Genomic DNA, 15,439 nt, shown 5'->3' with positions numbered 1-15,439 from the left:
GATGGAGTCTTGCTCTGTTGCCCAGGCTGGAGTGGAGTGGTGGATCTCAGCTCACTGCAACCTGTGACTCCCAGGTTCAAGCGATTCTTCTGGCTCAGCCTCTCGAGTAGCTGGGACTGCAGGCGCACACCACCAAGCCTGGTTAATTTTTGCATTTTTAGTAGAGTTGGGTTTTTACTATGTAGGTCAGGCTGGTCTTGAATTGCTGCCCTCATTTAATCCACCCTCCTTGGCCTCCCAAAGTGCTGGGACTCCAGGTATGACCCACCATGCCAGGCCTGGTCTTTAAATCTTTATGAATGATAAAGGAATTATTCATTCCCTTATGCATAATCTACATAAGGATGTTAAATGTTTGTCACTGAGATGTTAAATGTTGAACCTGGGAGGCAGAGGCTGCAGCGAGCTGAGATCATGCCACTGCACTCCATCCTGGGTGACAGAGTGAGACACTGTCTCGAACAAACAAACAAAAAATTTATTAAGTGGTGAAGTATCTATACAAAGTTAAGAGATAACCGAGTTCTGTAATTGAATTACATCACTGCTCCCTGCCCTTCTACTCCACCATGGTGTGCCTAGGCCTGCCTCTCCCTGCTGTGGCTCCAGAGCCAGTGGTGACCCCCTGCCCAGGCAACAACAGGGAAGAGATGGGCGCTTCTAGACCCCAAGATGCAACAGTTCCTCTCTTCCCATTCACACCTTCTTTTTGGCCAGTATTTCCCTAACCAGGCTCCCTCCAGCAGCTCAGTTGAAGAGCTAGCCATCTAAAAAAGATTAGCATTACAGTACAGTGTGACAAGAGCTATCAGAGAGCTGTGCACAAAATATCGCTGGGGCACCAGGCAGAGTTTGGGGTATCTTCGTAGGGTAGGGACGAGTGTGTTAAAGGAGTGAAGGAAAGATATAAGGCACTGAACAGGAAAGCTGCAAAGAGCAGGCCCCAGGAGCTTGAAGTCCATCTCCGTTGTCAGTAAGTCCCGCCTTGGCTTTTACTTCTTAATGAGGCCAGACTCTCTCAGTCTGCAGATCAGAGCAAGCGGAAGCCCTCATTTGTTTATAGTTTAATCCTAACCTGATCCTAGCTTGGAAGCAAAGCTTCTCTCACTTTAGCAATGACAGCTTCTCTGTACACTTTAGGACCATGGCTTTCCACCTACAAGTCCCAACAAGCACTTTTTAAAAAATGGAATTAAAGAAAATATCAGAGTGCATCCAACAGAGTAAGTATTATTTCGTGAAACTTTTGATTCAGTGACGTGTGTGTATGAGTCTGGGTGGTAAAGTCAGATGGATTTCTTACTGTGGTTTGAGGTTTTAAAAGTTCAAGTGAAACTTTAAAGGAAAACATCTGTTCATCAAATATTAAGTATGATCAGAAACTGTATCTTGTTCTAGGGTAAAGAAAAGAGCAAGACTTAGCTCCTTCATTTAGGAAGCTGTGAATCTGGGGGCGAAAAGACAAACATACCACTAGGACAGGATGTGAAAACCACACACCGACAAAGTGGTGTCAGAGTGCCTGGAGTTGGGAGGAGGAGCCACCACCTTCCGGGGACCCAGTGCCCCTGGAGGAGGTGGTGTGTGGGCTGGTCCTGAAGCGGGCTGCAGGAAGAAGCATGTTCCCGGTGGGGATGGGGGGCGTGGACGGAGAGCTGTAGCCTGGTGTGGGAATCCAGGGCAAGGGGCTGCTGGACAAGGCTTGGGCAGAGGTGCCAGGAGAACACAGGGGCAATGATGACAGGGAGGAAACGATCAAAGCAGACCAGATACGGACTTTATCCTGTGGGAGATGTGGGATGTATGTGTGTGTGTGTGTGTGTATACACACACACACACACACACACACACACACAGAGTGGCACAATCTCAGCTCACTGCAACCTCCGCCTCCTGGATTCAAGCGATTCTCATCCCTCAGCCTTGCCCACAGGCACCTGCCACCACACCTGGCTAGTTTTTGTACTTTTAGTAGAGATGGGGTTTCACCATGTTGGCCAGTCTGGTCAGACATGTGGGATATTTTTTGTTGTTTCAAAAGGGGATGACAATGGGAAGCAGCGACTTGAGGGTCAAATGTTGCATTTGTCCTCGTTTCAAGGATTTTTCTGGTTTATCTGAACATTCGTCCTGATTAAAACTTGGGATACAGTGAAGCAGTGGTCTGATAGGAATTCTCCACGTTTTCATTTTGTTCATGTTTCCTCCTTGCCCTCCAGCTAGACCCAGCGTTGGTATGTGGCCACTTTCCTTTCCCACAAAGCCTTTTTGCTTTCCCATTTTTTTCTCATTATCCCCACTGAGCACCAACTCCAGCTCCGGAAGGGACCCAGAAAGGGAGAAGTGTTTTCTTCTAACACCTCTCCTCACCCCTGGGGGCTACAGGCAAGCTGGCTTTCGAAAGAGATGGCAGGGCTGAGAACTTGCTGTTCAGCTCAGCAAACAGGGAGTGGCTTAGGAAGTAGAGATAAAAAAGAAAAGCAAAAACAACCAAAGGAGCAAACGTTTTTTGCAAAAACATTTTTTAGTCGTAGATCCAGAATGTAGCCTGTGCCTTCTCCTAGGTAATTGGAGAAGTAATTACTTGCAGCCCAGTAATTGAAAGGGGCAGCAAATATCCAATATCTAAATGTAGCTGTCTAAGGGCTAAAGTTAGGAACTGAAATTTACCAACCTCACCCCAGCCTCATTGTGGACATCTTCTTTCCATGACGTTTGCCTTGACTTGGAACTCTTATATTAAGAGTCATCCAGCAGCGTGATGGACGTCCTACTGTGTTGTTCGTACCTATGCAGAAGCCTTTGCTCTTAACACACCAAGCCCCTTTCAGCCCTTTGCTCCAAGTGTCTTCTGCTCTCTGGAATTCTCCAGCTCCTTTTCTATACCTACCTGAAATCCCGTATCGTCCAAGAAAGCAGACCACACAGAGTGCCCAGAATTTCAAAAATCTTTTTGGTCTTTAAATCTTTTTGTTTTGTTTTGTTTTGTTTTTGAGACAGAGTCTCACAGTGTCACCCCGGCTGGAGTGCAGTGGCGCGATCTCGGCTCGCTGCAACTTCTGCCACCCGGGTTCAAGAGATTCTCCTGCCTCAGCCTCCCGAGTAGCTGGGATTACAGGCTCCTGCCATCATGCCCAGCTCATTTTTTGTATTTTTAGTAGAAACAGGGTTTCACCATGTTGGCCAGGCTGGTCTCGAACTCCTGACCTCGTGATCCACCCACCTCAGCCTCCCAAAGTGCTGGAATTACAGGTGTGAGCCACCATGCCAGCCTGGCCTTTAAATCTGTATGAATGATAAAGGAATTATTCATTCCCGTATGTATAACCTCAGGATGTTAAAAGTTTGTCACTGAGATGTTAAGTGTTGTAGATTCTTGGAACTCAGAGACACTAAATCATCCTTCTATGCCTGGCTCAGAGCTGAAGATGTAATAGGATTTTGGAATTGAGATCTAATAAAAAATGTGGTGCAAAACATGAGTTCAAGTCCCTGGGAGCTTGGGAGCTTCCTTTGCGTCCTTCCTGAAGGGCAATTCCTCTTTTGTAAAACTAGAATAGTCATCGTACCTACCATTTAGGGATATTGCAAGGGTTAATGAAACTAGAAAATGTTTAGCATGTTACTGGGATTAATTATTTTTACTACAAAGTGGTAAGATAGAAGTCAAAGGGTACATTTTATTTGCTTGTTTCTGTTTGTATTCAGCTTTAGGGTTTTCCCTGTCCTTGTGAGTTTTATTTGTATTTATTTTTGAGTTGTGAAATATTAAAATGATTTTAAAAGTCAGGTCAGAACAAAAAGAGGACCGGGTGTGGTAACTTACACCTATAATCCCAGCACTTTGGGAGATGGAGGCAGGGGGATAGCTTGAGCCCAGGAGTTCAAGACCAGCTGGGCAACATAAGGAACCCCTATCTCTGCTAAAAATAAAAGAAAATAAACAAAAAGAGACATTCCTAGAAGTCTCATTCCCCCTCATTCCCTTTATTTCCATCCTGTTCCTACCATGCCTTGCAGGTAACTAATCTCATTCGTCTCTGTTCTTTTCTTTTTCTGTTTCTTTTTCCTTGAACAAATAGGTAAATGTTCTGTTTCCTCCTCTCAAAGGTATACTTGAGACAATGTCCTTTCAAGACCAGTTTTTCAGGACTCTGGCCATCTTTTGCACATGTTGGTTGGGAGGCTGGGAGGTGCTAGGCAGGCAGGAGCTCTGTGACAGTGGCCTTAGTTGTGTCCTCATCCTCCCCTCATTCTTCACGTGACTAGCTGTATCATAAATACTTACCCCAGGTCCCAAAGGTATCTCTATGATTGGTAATGGGGCCACAACCCAGTTCCTGCTACCCAGGAGACTGAGGTTCAGGTTTCCTGCCCTAATGAAGCATCTCCACCAAGCTCAGCATGGCCTGCCGATTCTCCTGGAGATGGAGGCAATGCAGGCACAAGCTTGGATTTCTGAAGAACCACTCTTGGTACCTGCAGAGCCACAGCAAGTACCGGCCACACTCCTGCGACCTTCACACCTTATGAGAAAACAGCACTTTATGCTTCTAATCTGTATCTTTTTTTTTTTTTTTTTTTTTTAATGAGATCTGAAGAATCAAGGCCAGAAGACCCCTGGGTGTTTCTCTGTAGGAATTCATTTTAAGGAGAGAAAAACCTGAGTAAATTAAAGTTCGCAGTCCTGGGGCGCTGGCCCAAGGCAGTGGAGCCCCACCACTGGAGGTATTCATTGGAAAAAGCAGTGGGAGTGGAGAATTCTGTCTCCGACTAAGCTGTCCACAAGTCTGCTTGGAGGCTGTGACTCATTCTGAGGAAAAGGAGTGCCCTGTATTCTGGAGGAGGCTGCTTTCTCCAAACAGGAGATCTGTGGCCAAGAAAGGAAATGAAGCAATCCAAGACTGATCAGCAACCGTGGGGCAGGCGAAGCTAGACATCCCCGCCACCCCCAACTCTTTCTGTTTAATATTTGCCCTGTGCCCTCAAGGAACAAACAGCACTGAAGAACTGGATTCTCGTGAGAAGGGAATCAGGCCCTATCTTGGGCCCTCTCTGGACCTTCATTTGCCCATCTCGAAGGTGTAGGGGTGGACTGGACAGGGAGGAAACTGGCAGCCAACTCATGTCCCAACTCAGCCTATAGCTGCATTTTATCTTACTCACAGTTAGAAAAACAATTAAATTTAGATGCCTTTGCACAAGGCTCTTTTCCCCAGTTCGACCTAGCCACTACCATTTCCTGCCATCTTATCCTAAGTCAGCTTCACAAATTCAGGCTCCCTGCCTGCCCTTTGAAGTTATTTGAAATGGCAACTCCAGCACTAGCAGCAACCAAGTCCCTTCCAGCTCTGGGGTCCAGGATTCTATGCCTTAGAGAAACAGTGAGTAGAAGCAGGGCGAGCAGGCTGCAATGGGATGAGAAGGAGATGATCCTTAGTCTCAGGATGCTACAGAGGGTGAGTGTGGCAGCATGCCAGGGCTGAGCATCTGCCAGGCAGCACCATCACGGCTTAGGGAGAACTCAAAACAGCCTTTTTTTACAGCCTCCTGGTGCATCCTGTTTCTCTGGTACTGCTGCCACCAGCAAGTGGGCACCATGTCCACCCTGCAGTGGGCAGTGAGGGGGCTAGGTACCGATCTGTCCCGTCCCCTAAGCAGGTGCTGGGAAGATGGCGCCTGAGCTCAGGCTGCCCCCTGCTGGGTGAGCACAGAAGCTGCTGTGGGGTCTGAGACCACAGAAAATCCCGTGGGGGAAGGAGGCACCGTCTCTCAGGTTCTCCACATTGGTGAGGTGGGAATGGCTTGGTTGTGTGGGCTGCTGCATCCCTGCCACCTTCCAAAGAAGACTCAGTCTCTAGGAAGCTGGCCTCGGGTCATGTAAGTCTGCATTTTATCAAAATCTCTCTTTTTTTTTTTTTTTTGAGGCAGAATCTTGCTCTGTCACCCAGGCTAGAGTGCAGTGGTGCAATCTCAGCTCACTGCAACCTCCGCCTCCTGGGTTCAAGTGATTCTCCTGCCTCAGCCTCCCGAGTATCTGGGATTACAGGCACCAGCCACCATGCCCAGCGTATTTTTCGTAGAGATAGGGTTTTACCATGTTGGCCAAGCTGGTCTTGAATTCCTGACCTCAGGTGATCTGCCAACATCAGCCTCCCAAAGTGCTGGAATTATAGGCATGAGCCACCACACCTGGCCCCAAAATCCCTTTTCTGACATAGGACCCGGCACAGCGATGTGCTCAGTAAATATATATTGAATAAATAACTAGGCCAGTGGTTATCTATGGTAGAAACTGCTCCTGTCTTGTTTGGAAGGGCAACTTTATTGTTTTTCTTCCTCAACTTCCTCTAACAGGCGCTAACCCCTGAAGTCTACTCGGGGTCCTGCCTGGCTCTCCCAATTCCAAGGTGGTGCTCTGGCCTGGGCATCTTCCTCCAAGCTCCCCGGGGCATGGCTCCTCCTAGTTTCTCAGCCCCAACCCAGGTTCCTGCTGAGATGAGCACAAATCCCCCCTTTCTGTCATCATTTCCTTCTGCCTCCCCTTTGAACACCTGGATTCTCGTTCCACCTTGAGCTCTCTGGACTTAGAGATACTCTCTCCTTCCTGAGGCAGCCACAGGGGTGTTTCTAACCAACTTCAGTATTAGCTGTTGTTACTTGACACATGGACAAGTGTCCATGGGGTGGGGTGGGCAGCAGGAAGGGCTGGGAACTTCTGGTTTCTAGGAGGGAACTCTGGGGCCCCCTAGGGTTGTCCTGGGATAGGGCCAGGCCCAGTTTGGGACTGGGGTAGGGCCGCGTGGGACTGAGCTGAATGCCCTGTCAAAGATGAACTTTTCTTCAAGCATATTTCAGGTGTTCTCACTTAGCTGTACCCAATGATCTCACCAGATTTAGGGGGAAATGGGGCTCCTTCAGGTTTTTCCTATTATATGTATTTCTCTTCCAATTTATATTTCCTAATCAACAATAGAGATCTGTTTTTGATTAGTTAGATAAGATACATAGGAAAAATTCGGCCGGGCACTGTGGCTCACACCTGTAATCCCAGCACTTTGGGAGGCCAAGGTGGGTGGATCACGATGTCAAGAGTTCAAGATCAGCCTGACCAACATGGTGAAACCCCCATCCCTACTAAAAATACAAAAAGGAGCCGGGCATGGTGACGCACGCCTGTAATCCCAGCTTTTTGGGAGGCTGAGACTGGAGAATTGCTTGAACCTGGGAGGCGGAGGTTGCAGTGAGCTGAGATTGCGCCACTGCACTGTCCAGCATGGGCAACAGAGCAAGACTCCATCTCAAAAAAAAAAAAAAGAAAAATTCAAAAGGCTATAGAATCAGTAAAAAGTTATAGTTTCCCCCACCCACTCCCCCATTTCCCTTGCTCAGAGACAGTCTGCCACCATTTTCTCGTGGATCCTTCTAGAAACAATATTATGAACATAGTTATATGTACATAGGCATGAACACCTGCTATGATTCAGGCACTGTTCTTCCATACAACATATATAAATCTTTGTTCTAGAGAACTTACATTCTAATAGGAGGCAGGGAGTCAGAGAATAAATGAGGTAAATCAAATGTATGACATGTTAGATGTTGATATGTGCAATGGAAAAAACCTTACACAGGGTAGGTGAGTTGGGGTGTGGTCCTGAGTGCCTTTCCCCTGGGCCGCCTGAGAAACCTGGGGCCGCACAGCTGGTGCAGCTCTCAATTCTGGTTTCTCACACACAGGAACCCCACCCTGCCCTGGTGAGTCACCCCTTTACTTGGCTTCCTGATGTTAAAGGGCAGGCCTCCCTCGCTGCCTCAAGGCTGTTCTTCATCTTCAGCTTATATCCTGGGTCAACGTTGATGAGTACTTTGCTGGCTTTAATTAAGTGGTCTATGGACCAGGAGAATAAGGATCAACATCATCTGGGGACTTGTCAGAAATGCAAATTCTCAGGCCCCACCCTAATACTACTGGATCAGAAACTCTAGGTTGGGGTTCAGCAGTCTGCATGGTTTTTGTTTTAGTTGTTGTTATTGTTTTAGAGACAGGGTCTTGCTATGTCACCCAGGCTGGAGCGTAGGGCTATTCACAGGCACAATCAAAGTGTGCTGTAGCCTCAAACTCCGGAGCTCAAAAGATCCTTCTGCCTCAGCCTTCCAAGTAGCTAGGACTACAGACGCACCCTATTGCACCCAGCCAAGCAATCTGTGTTTTAAAAAGCCTTCCGGGTAGCTCTGATGCATGATAAAGCTTTTATGAACCTCTGCTCTGCGGAAATGCCTCACCATCTCACATGCCTACCAGCTGTGGTCATAAGCACACATTTTATATAATCGTACCAAGTTCTGAAAAATCTTTTCCAAGTTAAATCCTAGACAGGTGTACAAATTGTATGTTAAGAAGTAACAAATAAATCTTACAGCCCAATTATTTGAAAATAAGAATCAAGTATTTGAGTCTGGGCCTTCGAAATTTGACATGTAAGAATATTCATAGAAAATTGACTTAGTCCTAAATTCCTATCCCTAAATCCTGTTTGGTTTTTTTTTAATTGCTTTTTAAATTTTTTGGGGTTTTTTTTTTTTTTTTTTTTTTTTTGGAGTCAGAGTCTCGCTCTGTCGCCCAGGCCGGAGTGCAATGGCACGATCTCAGCTCACTGCAACCTCTGCCTCCCGGGTTCAAGCAATTCTCCTACCTCATCCTTTTGAGTAGCTGGGATTACAGGCGCCCACCACCATGCCCGGCTAATTTTTGTATTTTTAGTAGAGATGGGGTTTCACTATATTGGCCAGGCTGGTCTCGAACTCCTGACCTCATGATCCGCCCGCCTAGGCCTCCTAAAATGCTGGGATTACAGGTGTGAACCACTGCACCCAGCCCCAAATCCTGTTATTTAAAAGACGACAAAATTTGAGCCTAGGCAACATATCAAGACCCCATCTCTACAAAATTTTTTAAAGAAATAGCTGGGTGGCTGGGCGTGGTGGCTCACCCTGTAATCCCAGTACTTTGGGAGGCCGAGGTGGGTGGATTACGAGGTCAGGAGTTCAAGACCAGTCTGACCAATATGGTGAAACCCGGTCTCCACTAAAAATACAAAAATTAGCTGGGCATGGTGACACATGCCTATAGTCCCAGCTGCTTGGGAGGCTGAGGCAGGAGAATCACTTGAACCCGGGAAGTGAAGGTTACAGTGAGCTGAGATCGTGCCACTGCACTCCAGCCTGGGCAACAGAGCAAGACTCCGTCTCAAAAAAAAAAAAGAAAAAGAAAAAAGAAATAGCAAGGCGTGGTGGTGCATGCCTATAGTCCCAGCTACTCAGAAAGCTGAGGCAGGAAAATCACTTGAGTCCAGAGGTTCAAGCCTTCGGTAAGCTGTGATCGCCACTGCACTCCATCCTGGGCAACAAAGAGAGTTTCTGTTTCTACTGGAAAAGAAAAGAAAAAAGAAAAGAAAAGAAAAGAAAAAGGGGAAGGGGAAGGGGAAGGGGAAAGGGAAGGGAAGGGAGAAAGAGAAAAGAGAAGAAAAGAAAAGAAAAGATTTGGAAATAAATGAAATTAAAAGTGCATAAAATATGAGTTATTAAAATACTGCAAAATAGTAGTAGATTTTTAATAAATTTATCTTCCTCTTTACACTTTGCAGCAGAAACGGTGAATGGTACTTATGATCATTAGGCAATGTGTAAAGTACTTGATGTGTGTCATCTTATCACATCAGCACAAATGACACATGATCCAAAGAACATTTTTGGCTCCAACTTACAGATGAGTAAGCAGGCTCAGGGAGGATCTTTCCTGATAGACACTTAGCAACAGAGAGGGCCAGGAATTGGGTTCTGTAATCTCAGTCTGTGCTCATTTTATTGGAAGTCACATGTGTAGTTACTGGTATTATCTGAGCCTAATCCCTGGAATCTCTGTGGTCAATTGGAGAGAGGCTTAGGGAGGTCAGAGGATAGATAGGTCTTGGCCAGAGTCCACCTTCCGCTGGGTCAGGTAGGATCCCAGGCACACCGTGTGGCTATTTTGCCAGCCTTGCTCTTCTTATCCGAGGAATGTGGTCTGTCACGGTAGGAATGACCAATGAGAATCGTTGAAAGGGCCACCTACAACCAAGATAATAGCCTAAAAACAATTCTGTGCCTGAAGTCATTGCAGAAATTAGTTCCATAAAGATTTGAAAGATGCAGCACTAGTGATTTCCATAACACCACTATTACCTCACCTATTTGGTCAGTGCAAGAGGTAAATGGTGGTGGGGAATGAAGGTGGATTAACACAGACATATTCACGGGTTTGCTTATCCCACCCACAGCACTTCCACCAGCACCACTATTCATAGATTTACAAATGCTTATTCAATTGCAGTGATGTCTTACGTATAAATTATTTGGCCATGGGACATGTTTTCATGATAAAAGGTGTTAGGCTATGGGCCATGGCTATGGAGTTCCTGTTTACTACGTGCCACATCTCCTAGCAGCAGGCAGCTTCACAGAATGATAGAAAGACCTGCTGCAGCCTTAATTATGGTGGCAGTGTGGGCTCCACACCTGCGACTTTACAACGTGTAGTGAACCTTTGGATACCTCTTAGAATTTTCCGTCAGGACCTAGGCAGTCATTCCATGAGCTGCCAGAGTATGGACTGCTAATGATTCACAGGTGAAACCTCTTCTAAGAATGTCCTAGACCAGCAGGAACTGTCTTACCCAAGGTCATGTACCCTTCCCAGTGTGGGGACACACAGCCTGTTCTAAGGGTATGTAATACTTCTGTCCACAATGGCAAGCGATGTTGCCATTGGAAAAATGCTACAATGAGAACAGCATTAGTGGGATGAGAGCACATCCAGGACCCACTGGGCTCTCTGAGCCCAGCCATGTAGTGTGGGTGAAGCAGTACAGACGGGGAAGAGACCACTGCACTGAGGAAAAGAGCTGGCAAGCGTGCTTAACAACAGTGTCCAGGCCGGGCGCGGTGGCTCACACCGTAATCGCAGCACTTTGGGAGACCGAGGCCGGCGGATCATGAGGTCAAGAGATCAAGATCATCCTGGTCAACATGGTGAAACCCCATCTCTACTAAAAATACAAAAATTAGCTGGGCATTGTGATGTGTGCCTGTAGTCCCAGCTACTCGGGAGGCTGAGGCAGGAGAATCGCTTGAACTCGGGAGGCAGAGGTTGCAGTGAGCCAAGATCGAGCCACTGCACTTCAGCCTGGCATCAGAGTGAGACTCCATCTCAAAACAACAACAACAACAACAACAACAAGTGTCCGGCAGGCTGTACAGACTGCACTCTGCTCAGGCCAGTTAACTCTAATGATCCTTTTCAGCTACAAGTGCCAGTGACTGGCTACTATGTAGAATGGGGTCATCAGGCATCAGAGGAGTTACATATGGCATTACAAGATGGCCAGACATCCCTTGATCCTGTAGCAGGACGAGCAGCAGACAAAACTCCTCAGACACCGAGTTACAGAAGGAAGGGGTTTATTCGGCCAGGGGCATCGGCAAGACTTCAGTCTCAAGAGCCGAGCTCCCCAAGTAAGCAATTTCTGTCCCTTTTAAGGGCTCACAACTCTAAGGGGGTGCACATGAGAGGGTCATGACTGATTGAGCAAGCAGGGGGTACGTGACTGGGGGCTGCATGCACTGGTAATTAGATCGGAACAAAACAAGATAGGGATTTTCACAGAGCATTTCTATACAATGTCTGTAAACTATAGACAACAGAACCAATTAGGTCAGGGGTCGATCTTTAACTACCAGGCCCAGGGTGCGGCACCGGGCTGTCTGCCTGTGGATTTCATTTCTGCCTTTTAGTTTTTACTTCTTCTTTCTTTGGAGGCAGAAATTGGGCATCAGACAATATGAGGGGTGGTCTCCTCCCTTAATCCCAGAGGAACATTTTGTGCCAGCACCTCCAGCTTCATGGAGGCATTGATACACCAAGTCCCTGAGGACGTCTGTTCACAGATGGAGCCCGCTAAGTTACAGGCTGGTGGATTGTTCTTGGCCCCTGCAGCTGTGCAGCCACAGGGGAAAACAAAAGCTGTTTAAAATTTTGCACACACAAGAGGGTACTACCCAATGGACAGAGCTGGGGACAGTGGTGATTTTCCTGAAAAACCCCTCCAAAATGCTCCTTGCTGCTTTTTCATTGATTTAGAGATGGTAGCCAATGGGCTGGCAGTGTGAGCCTGTGCCTGGAAGCAAGACTAAATGATCAAGTCTCAACTCCTATGGCAGTGAACGTTATGATATCAGATTTTTTTTTTTTTTTTCTGAGATGGAGTCTCCCTCTGTTGCCCAGGCTGTAGTGCAGTGGCATGATCTCAGCTCACTGCAGCCTCCATTTCCCAGGTTCAAGTGATTCTCCTGCCTCAGCCTCCCAAGTAACTGGGATTACAGGCATGCACCACTGCGCCCAGCCTCAGATTTTATTAATACTACACCACTGCCCTCTGTTTTATGGATGTGGATGTCCATAAAACTAGCGTGAGTGGAATTCAAAACCTGATCAGACTTGTGCCTTCCAGCTGAATACACCATCACAGAGGCCACAGCATTTTGTCTACAATGCAGTACAGGAAGCCACCAAAATCTGGTAAATGAGCCTGTCAGTCAAGGGGCAAAGAAAACTCCAGGGCACATATAAACCCAGGACACCAGATTCTGGACAGTCCTGGCAAATAGGCTACATAACCTCCTAAATGTTCTGCTTGGGGATACAACTAGGCATTGCCTACAGTAGGCACCTTTCTGGGTATGGCATGGCAATATAGGTCCTCACCACAGATAGGAGATATATGTAACATATATTTAGGGACTCGCAGATGACCTGTGTTACATACTGAGATTCCCTGAATGTATCTCATCAAATGATGCTGCATTTATAGTCAAGAGTACCCAACATTAGCGAGCCACCTTGGACATTCCCAGGACACCTCAGGACCCTCATCACCCACAGGCAATAGATGTCATAAAAGGATGGAATGAGGCTGGGCACAGTGGCTCATACCTGTATCCCCAATACTTTGGGAGGCTGAGGCAGGTGGATTGCTGAAGACCAGCCTGGGCAACATGGTGAAACTCTGTCTCTACATAAAATACAAAAAATTATCCGGGCGTAGTAGTACACCCCCGTGGTCTCAGCTACTTGGGAGGCTGAGGTGGGAGGATCACCTGGGCCCAGGAGGTTGAGGCTGCAGTAAGCCATGATTGAACCCCTGCACTCCAGCCTGGGCAACAGAACGGGACCTGGTGTCAAAAAAAAAAAAAAAAAAAAAAAGAGAGAGAGAGATGGATGCTTAATGGAGAAACTAAAAAGGGTACATAGAGAATCAAAGCTCAATTCTCAATAGAGTACACACTTAAAACAGACAATATGGTTTCTAAATGTGCCATTTCCCCAAAAGGGAAATTTTAAATAGAATCTGTGTGAGTTTGAGGGGTTGGGGAGGAGGCCCAGACTGGCTGTAAAACACCCAAACCACACAATGTATTCTCCTCATTCCTCCTTCCCCTCCCATGCTCACCCCTGGGGATACCAAACTACTGGAATTAGCAAGTAGTCAAAAAGTCAGGGGGTGGGAAACTCTAACCTAATGCTTCTTCTTCTTTTTTTTTTTTTTTTTTTTTTTTGAGACAGAGTCTCGCTCTGTTGCCAGGCTGGAGTGCAGTGGTGCGATCTCAGCTCACTGCAACCTCCGCCTCCCGTGTTCAAGTGATTCTTCTTCTGCCTCAGCCTCCCGAGTAGCTGAGACTACAGGCGCCCACCACACCCGGCTAATTTTTGTATTTTTAGTAGAGACAGGGTTTCATCATATTGGCCAGGCTGGTCACAAACTCCTGACCTCAGGTGATCCACCCACCTCAGCCTCCCAAAGTGCTGGTATTACAGGCGTGAGCCACAGTGCCCACCCTTTTTTTGTTTTTGAGACGGAGTCTCGCTGTGTCGCCCAGGCTGGAGTGCAATGGCACAATCTTGGCTCACTGCAACCTCCACCTTCTGGGTTCAAGAGATTCTCCTGCCTCAGCCTCCCAAGTAGCTGGGACTGTAACTGGGACTATAGGCGTGTGCCACCATGCCCGGCTAATTTTTTGGTATTTTTAGTAGAGACAGGGTTTCACTGTGTTAGCCAGGATGGTCTTGATCTCCTGACCTTGTGATCCACCTGCCTCGGCCTCCCAAAATGCTGGCAATGCAGGTATAAGCCACCAGGCCCGGCCTAACCTGATGCTTCTTTTACTGTCCAGCTGTGCTTCCTGGATCTGGGCAATTATAGATACTGACGATATTGATCATGAGTATGAAGTAACGACTCCCAAAGTGGTCCTGGCATGGCCCACTGTGTGAGGGAGTGGAAGATGTTCTAGGTGGCACAAGTTGCACACACACACACACACACACACACACAAAGCTGCACTGCTTAGGAATACATTCAGCCATATGGTGTGTATTAGACTGAGTGAGGACTGCAGGGACTAGCTATACCTATCTCATGGGCATGAAAAAACATCAAAAGTCCAGGATGGTGGTGAAGGGACACCCTAGATCTCTCTTGGCTCTTGCCTGCAGAATACCTGGCTTGGCCTGTCATCTCAGAATCTTTTGGTCACATTGTCTGGGTTATCACCACTGCCCTCGGTCTAACTACTACTCCCATTCTATTGAGAGACCTTAAATCGAGGACCTCTGACTTTAGAAGTGGAGAACCTCTGCCCAAGACATCAGAAAAAAATTCATTTTCTGGACACTTAGGTTTCTTTTCTACTTACCCCTATCCTATTATAGCTGGTATCTCTGGTCCCCTTCCACTACCTAAAAACAACAAAACTTCCTTGTGTTGCTCAATCTGTCTTACCCCTCCTGACCCTGCTGACAAACCTTTAATAGCTCCTCCTGCTCGGGCTCGATGGCTCACGCCTGTAATTCTAGCACTTTGGGAGGCTGGGGCAGGTTGATTACTTGAGGTCGGGGTTCGAGACCCGCCTGGCCAACATGGTGAAACCCCGCCTCTACCAAAAATACGAGAAATTAATCAGATGTGGTGACAAGTGCCTGTAATCCCAGCTACTTGGGAGGCTGAGGCAGGATAATTGCTTGAACCCAGGAGGCGGAGGTTGCAGTGAGCCTAGATCGTGCCACTGCACTCCAGCCTGGGGGATAGAGTGAGACTCCATCTCAAAAAAAAAAAAGAAAAAAAAAAGAAAAGTTCCTCCTTTGAGTACTTTGTAAGTATTCTTCCAGGAACTATTCCTTCTTGCAGTCTCTTTCTGATACTTAAATTTCCTTTATATTGTTAATCCCAGCCTCCAGTCTTGTGAGAATTGGACCTTGACCTCATGTAAGCACTGTGCTGCTGCTGTGGTCACCCAAACCTATTAGCAGAATCTAATTCACCCTGAGCAGGACATAGCATTGAGA

General features: G+C 47.0%; 1 long non-coding RNA gene across 4 annotated transcripts in view; it reads left to right on the top strand.

Moving 5' to 3' along the window:
- The window catches only part of LOC111528218, a 50,187-nt gene that overhangs the window by 7,768 nt on the left and 26,980 nt on the right, over positions 1–15,439 (top strand). Inside the window, exons 1-2 of one of the 4 annotated variants that reach the window (XR_002726913.1) lie at positions 929–973; positions 1,141–1,223. This is a non-coding gene — a long non-coding RNA (uncharacterized LOC111528218). Of the gene's footprint in view, positions 1–928; positions 974–1,082; positions 1,224–4,599; positions 5,881–15,439 lie in introns of those variants that run through there. The other 3 variants (XR_002726912.3, XR_002726911.1, XR_004228473.1) reach the window with 3 other exon arrangements.

Source organism: Piliocolobus tephrosceles, chromosome 15 (genome assembly GCF_002776525.5).
Source record: "Piliocolobus tephrosceles isolate RC106 chromosome 15, ASM277652v3, whole genome shotgun sequence".
NCBI classification, from domain to species: Eukaryota; Metazoa; Chordata; class Mammalia; order Primates; family Cercopithecidae; genus Piliocolobus; species Piliocolobus tephrosceles.
Note: the sequence above shows the minus strand (reverse complement) of the source record. Positions and strands in the feature narration are given on the sequence as shown.